The 12064-nt window shown below is 52.2% G+C and overlaps 1 pseudogene; it reads right to left on the minus strand.

Moving 5' to 3' along the window:
* Positions 1–11205: 11205 nt before the first annotated feature.
* On the minus strand, positions 11206–11310 carry LOC138759661 (U2 spliceosomal RNA; annotated as a pseudogene).
* Positions 11311–12064: the final 754 nt, after the last annotated feature.

Here is a 12064-nt window from a genome sequence, read left to right on the forward strand (position 1 = left end):
GGGGAGAGTGAGGAGAGGGGAGAGTGAGGAGAGGGGAGAGTGAGGAGAGGGGAGAGTGAGGAGAGGGGAGAGTGAGGAGAGGGGAGAGGGGAGAGTGAGGAGAGGGGAGAGTGAGGAGAGGGGAGAGTGAGGAGAGGGGAGAGTGAGGAGAGGGGAGAGTGAGGAGAGGGGAGAGTGAGGAGAGGGGAGAGTGAGGAGAGGGGAGAGTGAGGAGAGGGGAGAGTGAAAACATTGAATGGGGTAAAGGGAGAGAGAAGAGAATGGAGGGCATAGAGGGATTTATCAAATCTGTGTTTATTGGAGTAGGGACTGTACAGTGACAGGAGTGAGTGAGTAGGGTGTGGACTGAACAATGCAGAGTGGGGATGAGAGAGATGGGGGAAGTGAGTGGTGTGTTGAGTGAATATTCAGGGATCGGGGTGGACAGAGCGAGGGGAGTGAATAGTAAGTAGAGTGAGCAGAGTAGATAGTGTGAGGGGAAGATGGGAAAGGGAGAGGGGACTGAGCAGGGTTGTGAATGAAAGGAGTGAGAAAGCCTAGAGAAATGGTGAGATGTGAGGGCATTAAACAGCAGTTATCAGAACAGAGTAAGTGGTGGGGGGGGGGGGGGTGGTGTTGGTGAAGGAGATTATTAACCAGGGAAGGAACAAAAGAGTGACTGGGATGTGAATCGAGAGAGGAGCAGCGAGGTAATGGGTGGAGGGAGGAATATGCAGGAGGGGAGTGAATTAAAGGGATCAGATATTCATTTAAGGAACTCTTTCTTTATTCACTCTATTGCACAATCAATTTGTTTACATTTATTATCTGTTTACAGTTCTTTTGATTGTTTACATGTTTACGCTGTGTGCAGTTTATTTTTGCACTACCAATTAGTAGTAATTCTGCCTGGCCCACAGGAAAAAGTAATCTCAGGGTTGTATGTGATGTCATGTGTGTACTCTGCCAATAAATCTGAAATGTGAGTGGACAATGAGCAGTGAGCAGAGAGGGGGGTAATTGGAGAGGGATTTGAACAGAATGGAGACTGGGCAGAGGACGCAACAGTCAGAGGAGTGAAGAGTAAGTGGAGCAGAGAGTGAGAGGGGAGAGGAGGTGGTTGATGGAGAAATGTGTGAACAGACCAGGAAGAACTGAGTGAGCAGAGAGGGGGTGAACTTAAAGTGAACAGTAAGAGGGGTAAACAGGGAGGGGAGGGGGAGTGAATGGAGGGGGAATGAGGGAAGGAGAGTGGAAGGGGAGTGAGGAGGGGGAATGAAGGGAGTGAGGAGGGGGAATGAAGGGAGTGAGGAGAGGGGGTGAGGGTAGGATAGGGAAGGGAGGGGGAGTGAGGGGAGGGGGAGTGAGGGGAGGGGGAGTGAGGGGAGGGGGAGTGAGGGGAGGGGGAGTGAGGGGAGGGGGAGTGAGGGGAGGGGGAGTGAGGGGAGGGGGAGTGAGGGGAGGGGGAGTGAGGGGAGGGGGAGTGAGGGGAGGGGGAGTGAGGGGAGGGGGAGTGAGGGGAGGGGGAGTGAGGGGAGGGGGAGTGAGGGGAGGGGGAGTGAGGGGAGGGGGAGTGAGGGGAGGGGGAGTGAGGGGAGGGGGAGTGAGGGGAGGGGGAGGATAAGGAGGGGAGGGGGAGGATAAGGAGGGGAGGGGGAGGATAAGGAGGGGAGGGGGAGGATAAGGAGGGGAGGGGGAGGATAAGGAGGGGAGGGGGAGTGACAGGAAGGGCAGTGAGGGAAGGATGGGGAGGGGGAATGAGTGGAGCGGAGGATAGGGAGGGAAGGGATTGTGAATGGGGGAGGGAAGGGGTTGAGAGGGGAGTAATTTGAGGAGTATGAGGAGTGGACTGAATTAGAAGAGAACAGCGTATAATGAGTACAGGGGGAGTGAGTGGAGAGAGCAGGAGGACAGGGATCAGAGAAGAAGAGAGAGGAGAGTGGCGAGCAGATGGAACAAGAAGCAGAGAGTCGAGGGAACAGAAGGGTGGTGAGTGGATGGGGCAGGGAGCAGAGTGAGTTTAGAGTGAGTGAAATGGCAGTGGAGTTAACGAGGTCCAGAGCGACCATCAAGTTGGTGAACAGAGTGATAGGTTAGGAGACTGGGGAAACATTCAGTAGATTGAACACATGAAGAAACCTGACTATAAGTGGAGAACAGAGGCTGGAGTGATGGAAACAAGAAGGGGAGTGGAGTACAAAGGCAGGGGACAGAACAGAGCAGACTGGACGGGTGTGAACTACTGGGAAAGAAAATTGAGCTGCATAAAAAAAGGTATGTTGCCAGAGGGAACAGAGTGCAGAGAGAGGGGGGGGGGGGGTGGGCAACAGAGAGAAAGAAAGTTAACAGAGGTGAACAGGAGGATGGTGATAAGAGGGCGGAATAAAAATGGAGTGAAGCAATTAGAGGGGATGGAATGAGTAAACATGAGTAATGAAGAGAGAGTCGGTGGAGTGAGGAGGGCGCAGTGAAGAGATGGGGGTTGTTAGAGAGAGGAATGCACAAAGGGGAGTGAACAAAGAAAGGGATGAACACAGAGGGAGGAGAGAATAGAGTGAATCGGGAGCAGATAGAAGCGTTTGGAGATCAGAGAGTGGTGGTGTGACAGAAAGGGATAACCAAGGCTGGGGTGAACGCCAAACGTATGAAGCAGTGAGAGAAGAGCGGCAAATGGACTCACGGAAGAGACTCGGTTTATTGTTGCGGACCCCAGTTACTCAAGCTTGGTGAGCTTCATGTACCCAGGGATTCCAACAAGTGTGGAAGTCGCTCAGAGCTACTCTCTGCTAACAGCCGTTGTACCATTTCAAATCCATTTCCATGAAGTTTCAGGTCGACAACTTTTCATTAGAATGTTAGATTCTGCCTGATGTCCTTTTCTCTTGGCTTCAATGCAAAATAAAATTGGGCAGGTAATAAATAAACTTTCCGTTTGCAGTTGAATGTCATGCATTTCCAACCCAGTAAGTACTTGCAGTCTGGAATCATTGGGGTGTGTTTCATGTCATTTCATCTTTTACTTTCTGTTCTCTCTTTTATTTCATGTTTTCTCGGATTTGTTATTTCAGATCTGTCTTGTCAGTTTTTTAATTTCAATATCGCCAACATCTTGTTTATTCACAGTCTTGATTTTGTCTTTCCACATGTCCCGCCCAATGTGATTTCTGGTGAGTTTGACTCTCACCGAGTATTTAAGGCACTTCCTGCTCTCTTTGGATCAGATTCCAGCATCTGCTGGGGTAGCGCCGGGACGGGGGTGGGTTCGAATCCCATGCTGTCCTTCAGGAGTCTGACCGTTCACCCTGCGGCTGCGTGGGTTTTCCCCGGGTGGGCTCTGCTTTCCTCCCACCGTTCGGGGGTGGGGGGGGGGGATTGTAGGTTAATTGGGTGTGGGCTCGTGGGCCGAAAGGGCCTGTAACTGTGCTGCAGATCTAGTGTGGCTACACTGCTCCTGCAATAACACACACACACAACCAGATGGGTTGAGCTCAGTGAGCAGACTAGTTTATTGCAGGACCTGGCTGAGAACCGCACTGGAGGGCGCTGACGTCATCTGAGTGTTACGTGGTCCCCAGCACGGGTGTCACGTGGTCCCCCATGCTGGGGCTGGTTCGCCTGCCTTGTGGTGAGCCGCCACACAACCCCCCCCCCCACAGAACCGGCGCCAATGTCCTTTTTTGCTGGACAGCCTCGCTTCCTGGGCTGGGCAACGACCACGGGCTCAGTGGGATCGAGGTGCGCTGGCTTCAGCCTGTCCATGGTAAACAGCTCCTGCCTGCCACCCATATCCAGTGTGAACGTTGAGCCGGAATGCTGTATAACCATGTATGGCCCCTCTTCAGTCGCTGCAGAGGTGCCGTGGTCAGGCCCCACTGAACAAAAACATACTCTGCAGAAAGCAGTTTGCCGGGAACGTGAGACAGGTGGGTGCCATGCCTGGGCGGCGGTAGGGGTTCAAAGGAGTCCAAGCATGCCCTAAGGTGAGGAAGTAGTTCATGCGGCGACCACTGGGGATTGTGAGGTGCGTTGACGAACTCACCAGGTAGTGCCAGCGGTGCACCGTAGACCAACTCAGCTGATGGAAGTGGGACAGATGCCCAGAAGTTTGTCCATCCAGTCAGGTCCGGTGAGGCGGGCCATGAGCACCAACATAAGGTGGCGGTGCAGACGTTCGGCCAGTCCATTGGCCTGCGGGTGGTAGGCCATGGTGCAATGTAGCTGGATCTGCAACCTGTTGGCGAGTTGTGCCCAGAGCGCAGATGTGAACTGGGCACCCCGATCACTGGTGAGGTGAGCCAGGACGCTGAACCAGGTGACCCAACTATGCAACAGTGCTCGGGAGCAGGAATCGGTGGAGGCTTCTGGCATCGGGATCACCTCAGGCCAGCAAGTGGTGCCGTCCACCACTGTAAACAGGTAACAGCTGCCCCGGGAAACGGGTAAGGGCCCAACGATGAACACGTGCATGTGGTGAACCATTCCCTTAGGTGCCCAAACTCCTGTACGGGCGCCCTGGTGTGCCTGTGCAGCTTGGATGCCTGGCAGTGGGTGCATATTTTGGCCCAGCCCACGATCTGCTTCCGCAGCCCATGCCATACGAACTGTTCTGCCACCATCTGGACCATGGACCTGATGGACAGATGTGAAAGGTCGTGGATGTGACAGAAGACCTGCCTGTGCCACTGCTGGGGAACCACTGGCTGCGGGGTGCCCAAGGAGATATCGCACAGGATGATGCCTTCGCTGCTTGGAGTCGGGAGGTCTTGGAACTGCAGGCTGGTGATGGCAGTCATGAAGGGCCTTGTCTCCTCATCAGTTTCCTGGTCCTGGGTGAGCTGGTCGAAGTTGAGGCCGGGTGTCTGCGCGCAGATGGCTGATCGTAAGAGTGCATCGGCAACCACATTGTCCTTTCCCGCCTTGTGCCGACGTCAGTGGTAAACTCTGACACGAAGGAGAGGTGACACTGGTGGTGGGCCAACCAGGGATCCTTTGCCATCGCAAGTGCCTGGGTGAGGGGTTTGTGATCTGTGAAAATGGTAAAAGTCCTCCCCTCCAAAAAATAATGGAAATGCTGCACTACCAGGTACATGTCCAGTAACTCGCGGTTAAAGGCACTTGTGTTCTGGCGGGCGAAGCAGGCAGCTGAAGAATGCCAGTGGTTTCCAATGTCCATTCACCTGCTGCTCCAGAACAGCACCAATGGCTATGGCAGAGGCATCGACAGAGAGTGCCATATGCAGGTCGGTGTGCAGGTGGGAGAGCATGGCGGCCTTCACGAGGGCATCCTTGGAGGCCTCGAATGTGGTACAGGCTTCTGAGTTCCAAGTGAGCATCTTGTGCTTGGCTGCGATGAGGAAGAACAGTGGCTGCATGATGTGCGCAGCTCCCGGGATGAAGCGGTTGTAAAAGCTGACCATACCCATGAACTCCTGCAGGCCCTTGAGGCTGTCCGGGAGTGGGAACTCCCTGATAGCAGCGACCTTTGCAGCGGCGGGCGTGGCTCTTTCGGCCATAATGGTATGGCCCAGGAACTGCATGGACTCTTTCTCAAACTGGCACTTGAAGTCGGCCAGACGGAGAAAAGGGCACGCAGGTGGGCCTTGTGTTGTGCCCGGTCCTTGCTGACGACGAGGATGTCGTCCAAATAAATAAAAACAAAATCCAAGTCCCTGCCCACAGAGTCCATGAGGCGCTGGAAGGCCTGAGTGGCATTCTTGAGCCCAAATGGCATGCGCAGGAATTCAAACAAGCCAAAGTGGGTGATGATGGCCCTCTTGGGTATGTCCTCAGGGTGCACCGGGATCTGGTGATATCCGCACACCAGGTCAACCTTGGAGAAGACCCTCGCGCCGTGCAGGTTGGCCGTAAAGTCCTGGATGTGAGGGATGGGGTAACGGTCAGGAATGGTTGCCTTGTTGAACCGTCGATTGTCTCCGCAGGGACGCCAGCCACCGGAGGCTTTTGGGACCAGGTAGAGCAGCGAGGCTCACAGGTTCTCGGACTGTCGAATGATCCCTCGCTCTAACTGGTGCGAAAACTCCTCCTTTGCTATCTGGAGCTTGTTGGGCGGGAATTGGCGTGCCTTGGCGTGAACCGATGGGCCCTGGGTGGGGATGTGGTGAAACACCCCATGGCGCGGCGAGGCAGCCGAGAACTGTGGCTTGAGGAGTGTTGGGAACTTGTCCAAGATCTGCTGGAACTTTGCTCTGTGCGTGCTGATCATGGCCATCTGCAGTTGCTCTGAGTGGGAGGCGTCGAGGCAAATAGCCTGGAAGGTACGGGCGTCCACCAGACACCTGCCTCAAATGTCCACCAGAAGCCCGTGTGCGAGGAGGAAGTCTGCACCTAGGATGGCAGTTGGGAGGGACGAGATGGTGAACCTCCACGCAAAATTCTGTTGGCCGATTTGGAAGGGGACTGTCTTGTCTCCATACGTCCGGATTGCCATTGTGATGGCCGCACGGAGGGGAGGTCCACGAGGTCAGTTCTTGGGTTTGATGGCTGTGGCTGGGATGACACTGATCTGGGCTCCAGTGTCAACGAGGAACCGTCGGCCGCTGACTGAGTCCCGCAGGTAGAGAAGGCTGTGTCCTTGGCCAGCCGCCTCAGCCATTAACAGAGGCCAGCCTGGTCGCTTCCCTGTAACAAGCAGGGCTGACGACACTTCTGAGCCTTGGCTCCCCAGCGCTGGTGGTAGAAGGAGAGGCCTGAAGCAGATGCTGTGTCCTTGGTTATGCTCTTGGGGGTCCCTGCAGGGGCCGGGTGCTCTACCACACCACTAGGGGCGTGTGTGGCATGGTCGTGCCCATGTCTCATGACCTGCTGGACCACTGAGCCTTCCGAGAATCAAGCAAACCATGGTTCTTGGGCCTTCTGTGCGACCTTCCTCGGGTCAGTGAAGCTCTCCTGAACCAGCAGCAGACAGATGTCCCTGGGCATATGTTCGAGGAAGATGCGCTCGAAAAGTGGGCAGTTGGTGTGCTCACCCCGGAGCGCGAGCATCTCGTCCATCAGTTTCATCGGGGACCTGTCCCCCAGGGCATCGAGGTGCAGCACCCGGGCGGCACGCTGATGTCTGGATAATCTGAGGGACCCGGTAAGCACTCGCTTGATGATTTGTATTTGTCCTCGGCAGGTGGGTGCTGAACAAGGTGCAGCACGCGTCTGGCGGTGGCCTTGTCCAGAGCAGCAACCACATGGTAGAATTTGGTCATGTCGGATGAAATGTGGCAGAGGTGAAACTGGACATCCATGAGGCTGAACCAGGTCTCCTGCTCCTGAACCCAGAATTCAGGCAGTTTCACAGCTATAGTGCTGATCCCAGGCTCGCTCATGATGGGTTCAAAGACGTTTGAACCAGTCGGGGTCACCAATTGGAGCAGCGGCTACACTGCTCCTGCAATAACACACATAACCAGACGGGTTGAGCTCAGTGAGCAGACTAGTTTATTGCAGGCTGCTGGGCTGCACTTATACTCCCTGCCTGAACCTGACTGAGAACCGCGCTGGAGGGTGCTGACGTCAGCTGGACGTCATGTGGTCCCCCAGCGCGGGTTTCTGAACCCCGTGCTGGAAGAAAGGGAAACCCCGCCCCCCCCGACGGCGCCATTTTGGCCGGCTGCCCTGCCGCGTGACTTACAAACAGGGCCAGTTTGCCTGCCTAGTGGTGAGCCACCACAGTTTGAAGATTTATTCTACGCTTCACATGTTGTTCCATTACATTTATTTTCCTGATACAGTATTTATTTGGTCTACTACAACATTTATTGGACGTATCATCCTTTATCTCTCTGAAGTATATTGTTTTTTTGATGCACTTTGTGTTCTATCTCTAGTTTGGATTTTACTCCCTCTTCCGTCTGTTATTTCACGCACAGTTCATGTCCTATTTCACACAGCCTATTTTCATTTCTTATTTTGTGCGCTGGCCTTTATTTTCCTCTTTATCAATTTCATTTTTTTGATCATTGTGCTGTAACTAATTTATGCATGACTTGAGTTTGGAATTTTATCGCATTTTATCTTCTCTATTTTTCTCATTTTATGCAATTATTTACCTGACAATGTGCAATCTGTTTGTGATCTGAATTATATTTTGCTTTTGAACAATTTAAATATGTTTTACCATTGTATTTAACGTGTAGTTTCCTCATTTTATCTGTAATTCCTCACTGTGATTTTCTTAGCTCTAAATTTTCTTTGCCACATATGTTTTATGTGATAATTATTTTTGCTTTTTATGCCCCAAACATGTTTTATCCCTTATATTTGCCCTAAGCTTCTGAATTAACTTTTTACTCCACTTTTACTTCTGTATTTTACCCTTTATTTCTTACACTGAAGCCACTTAACTCAGTGAAAATGCAGATGCTGGAAATCCGAGATCAAACCAGAAAATGCTGGAAACACCCCGCAGGCCAGGGAGCATCTGTGGAAATGGAAGCCAAGTGAACATTGCAGGTTTGAGACCCCTTGCCAGAACTGAGAAAGAACGGAAATAAGTTAGCTTGGAGTTATGGAGAGGATGGGGGAGGGATAGGAGGAAGGGAATACCTTTCACAGGATGGGGCAAAATGGGTTAAGAGTCTGATTATGCATTTTGTCAAGGTTGTGGGATGCTCCAGGAATGGAGAGAGAAGATGGAGCTGATGGATGATCAGCAGAAGCTGAAAGATTGCTGGAGTTATCCAAAGTCGGAGGATTTAAGAAGGTTTCAGGGTGTTTTATTGGGTCGAGTTATACAGACTGATGGGCCAGAATGGGACTGGAATTGAGAATTCAACGGGCAGTCAATAGGAAAGTTAGGGTTTACCCTATGGACTGAACAAGGTGCTTGGCAGCGATCATCCGATCTGCAGAGGGAAGGACACTAAATGTTGCATGCTCGGTTGGAAGAGGTGTAAGTGAATCACTGCTTTACCTGGAGAGAGAGGCTAGGACCCAGGCTGAAGAGGACAGAGGTGAAAGAACAGGTGTGGAATTGCCTGTGGTACAGATGCACTGAGCCAAGGATTGCAAACCAGGGAGATGTGAAGGGACCGTTCCCTTTGAAATGCTAAAAGGAGAGGTGAGAATGAAATATGTATGTTGGTGGAACCTCGTCCAATCAGGATATGTTGGTTCTGCCTCCTTTTTGCCATGTACAAGATACACAAAACTTGCTCTGTGAAGACACACACAGAAGCCTCCCCTACCCCACCACTGAGAAGAGAAAGAAAAACAAATGAGTCCCATCAGAGGCACCGAGTGTGGGTGGATCCACCCACCTTCTCCGATGTAACCTCTTCCTGCACCCCTTATCCTACATAGCCTCCTGTCCAGTCCAGCAGTGACCCCGAGCTCCAGGCATTCTCCTTGGCCCCTGGTTCACAGCCCCCAATACAATTAGGGAGCTGTCAGCCACCATGGCCCTTTGTGAACCCTGCTCACCATTGGCATCCTCATGGATCCTGGTCTCAATTCATAGTTCCCACGAGCTGCTCTCCAGGGTGCGTGTCCCCAGTCTCCAGGCCCCACGTGCGGGTCCCCGGTCTCCAGGCCCCGCCTGCGGGTCCCCGGTCTCCAGGCCCCGCCTGCGGGTCCCCGGTCTCCAGGCCCCGCCTGCGGGTCCCCGGTCTCCAGGCCCCGCCTGCGGGTCCCCGGTCCCCAGGCCCCGCCTGCGGGTCCCCGGTCCCCAGGCCCCGCCTGCGGGTCCCCGGTCCCCAGGCCCCGCCTGCGGGTCCCCAGTCCCCAGGCCCCGGCTGCGGGTCCCCGGTCCCCAGGCCCCGGCTGCGGGTCCCCGGTCCCCAGGCCCCGGCTGCGGGTCCCCGGTCCCCAGGCCCCGGCTGCGGGTCCCCGGTCCCCAGGCCCCGGCTGCGGGTCCCCGGTCCCCAGGCCCAGGCTGCGGGTCCCCGGTCTCCAGGCCCCGCCTGCGGGTCCCCGGTCTCCAGGCCCCGCCTGCGGGTCCCCGGTCTCCAGGCCCCGCCTGCGGGTCCCCGGTCTCCAGGCCCCGCAGTCCCCGGTCCCCAGGCCCCGCCTGCGGGTCCCCGGTCCCCAGGCCCCGCCTGCGGGTTCCCAGGCCCCGCCTGCGGGCCCCCAGTCCCCACAGCCTGGTGTGGGTCCCTCAGCTCATAGCCCGATCTCCTCACTGGTCTGCTGCTCATTGTTTTTGGTTTCATGCAGTCTTGTGCTCTGTGGCTTGGCCCTATGTGTTTTCATTCCTTTTTGTTTATGTTTTTAAATGGCTGTAGAGTGCATCGAAAGAACCAAAGACTTGTTGATCCAAACCAAGGCTTTTATTAACTAAAAGACTGGAGCATATCACAAGTAGGTCGACCAGTCCAGATTGACCTGGTCTGGCTAGGAGCAATCCTTTAAGACCTGCCAGTAGATGTGGCTACACTGTCAGCCAATACAGTCATTCTTCACTACAATCTGTACATATACACATTGGTAATAGAATCTGTGCTTTATATCCTAATTTAGTTCCGTTGTTACCTGATCATATTTGATTGCTTGTTCTGCATAGTTTATCAGGCCACCCAACAAATAATCAGACTAATTTAGGGTCATTTTTCTCTATGAATTTTTTTATTTTATCTGTTCAAGATTATTTGTAAATCTACATTTAAGTTATTGCTCAATGCCTGAAATGCTTTTACGCATAAGTTATCAACTCTATACTTCATAATTTGTCTGTTTTACATTTAATCGGTCCAACTGATTGATCTGTGTTTAAGCTGTTTTTTTTTTCACATCTAACTTGATTTGTTTTCTATCATTCATAATTAATGCACATTTGGGATACTTTATCTTCACATTCGCTCTGTTTTACCCGTTTAATTGTTAGTTGTTCATATCCTTTGCTTATTTGACCAGTTTATATTTAACAAGGTGATAAAGAAAGTGGGTAAGGCCAACACATTTACCTTGTATCCTTCAAGAATAATGGAGGAGATCATTCTTGCCATCAAGTTTCTTGCCAGCCCTCATGGAACATTTCCTTACGTCTCTTTCCTTATTCTAAATTTAAATTTTTAAAATGTAGACATACAACACGGTAGCAGGTCCTTTCAGCCCATGACTCAGTTCCACCCAATTACACCCCATTAATTTATGACCCCCGGTATGTTTCAAATTGTGGGAGGAAACCAGAGCCCCCGGGGAAAACCCATGCAGACACGGGAAGTACGTACAAACTCCTTACAGACAGAGCAGGATTCGAACCCCGGTCCCGATCGCTGGTGCTGGTGCTATGCCGACTGTGCCACCCTAAGATTAGGGACTTATCAGATTTTAAACTGATAAGAACAGATACTACACTTGACCTTAGCCAAAAGGCTGAGAAACCTTTGCCTTGTATCCTTGCATCTCTGCAACTCTCTCTCTCTCTTTCTCTCTCTCTCTCTCATGCACACACTCCCATTATTCTCCCTTAATTTACTTATTTTCCTGTAATGTGTACCCTTTTTATAGCACACATCAATTCTCACAGGCCACCCAGCAACACTAAATGGAAAAATGGAGCTTGGGGTATGGAGAGAAAGCAAGAATAGGGGACTGAGATCACATGATCAGCCAGGATCGTGATGAATGGTAGTTCAGGCTCGAAGAGCTGAAAAGCCTGATTTTATGAACACCAGGGGTAATCTAATTAACCTTCCAAACAGCACCTCTAGGATGTTGGACGAATATGGAGCACCAAGCTTCTCTTTCACTTATTATTGAGGGTGCCGGGCAATGCTAATGCCAATTTTTTGTTCCAGGCAAAAGTTGACATATAATCACGTACATTATATTTTTGGTATTATTGCACAAAACCTTGAACCTCGAAGGTGCAATCTCCACTCAGAGAGCACCCAGATTAGGACTGAGCTCTGAATTGATCGCATCAAGGTTGACTTTTGGGTTTTGAGAAGGTCCCATGTGAGAAAGGGAAAAGTTTGTGCGACTCGCGAAAGCAAAAGCGGCAAGTTGGGTCCAAAATTGGATTTGTTGCAGAAAGCACAGGGGTGATTGATGATGTGTTTGTGACTGGGTTTCTAGGGGAGTCCCTTGCCAACATGAGATAGTGGTCATGATTGACTAGTCTGCAGTTGAAACGTAA

This window comes from Narcine bancroftii, chromosome 3 (genome assembly GCF_036971445.1).
Source record: "Narcine bancroftii isolate sNarBan1 chromosome 3, sNarBan1.hap1, whole genome shotgun sequence".
Classification (NCBI taxonomy): domain Eukaryota; kingdom Metazoa; phylum Chordata; class Chondrichthyes; order Torpediniformes; family Narcinidae; genus Narcine; species Narcine bancroftii.